This window comes from Gekko japonicus, unplaced genomic scaffold (assembly GCF_001447785.1).
Source record: "Gekko japonicus isolate JY-2015 unplaced genomic scaffold, Gekko_japonicus_V1.1 scaffold6157, whole genome shotgun sequence".
Taxonomy (NCBI): Eukaryota; Metazoa; Chordata; class Lepidosauria; order Squamata; family Gekkonidae; genus Gekko; species Gekko japonicus.
In genome coordinates, this window is record NW_015176621.1 from 18,264 (window position 1) to 19,237 (window position 974).

The window sequence follows — 974 nt, forward strand, 5'->3', positions numbered from 1 at the left end:
GAAGGGGGCCTTTCTGTCTTCCCGAGCTGCCCTGGGGAGACTGCCTTGAAGGTGTCTTCAGGTTAAAGTTAATATCCAGATACGTGGTTCTCATATCTAGTGTGACTGTGTGGGAGTTTTCTCTGTCCCAGTAAGACAGTGGCCTTTGTTTACTGCAGAATTAGTTTCCTACCTTGGATTTTTATTCCCCCCACCCACCTCTCAGAATATGCTGTTGGTAGCATAGGGTGCTTCAAAAATAACAATGGTTATGATGATGATTCTTGGAATTGAAGCTTACTTGTTTTTGTCATGTTCTCTCCACAGTTAGAGTGTAGTGTTGAAACGGTCTGTATTTTCCTATCACTATTGTTGTCGTTCACATATTACTGTTGTTATTACATAAATCATATAGATGATGTATGGGGGGATACCCCTTATTTCACAATAATGTGAAAGCCATACTTTGTAAATTGTTCTGAGTTATACTTCAAGTGTATCTCGCTTTGTTTTGACTGGTATTGTTTTGTTGTTCAGTCGCACAGTCGAGTCTGACTCTTCGGGGCCCCATGGACAAGATCACGCCAGGCCCTCCTGTCTTCCACCATCCTGGTATTGTTACATGTTTGTTAAAATATAACTATAAAATAAAAAAATATTAATAGCAAAAAAAAATAACAAGACTGGGGCAAAAATAATATGATGGATCCACTCAAACCCTTAAGTATGTACGCTAATACAGTCACTTGTATACAAAATATCAACAGGGCATACAAACCAAAGCCATACAATATCTCAGTGATATACAGAACTGTGAAACTTAATGATATTCAGACATTACACTAGTCTCAAACAGTACACTAGTCGCTGCTAACGGCCAAAGAATTGTGGAACTTCAGTACACTAGTCGCTGCTAAGGGCCAAAGAATTTACAAAGCAGCCGGCTTTGGCTTGGTTTCGTAGCAAGTCAACTGATGAAGTGATGGTATTTTTGA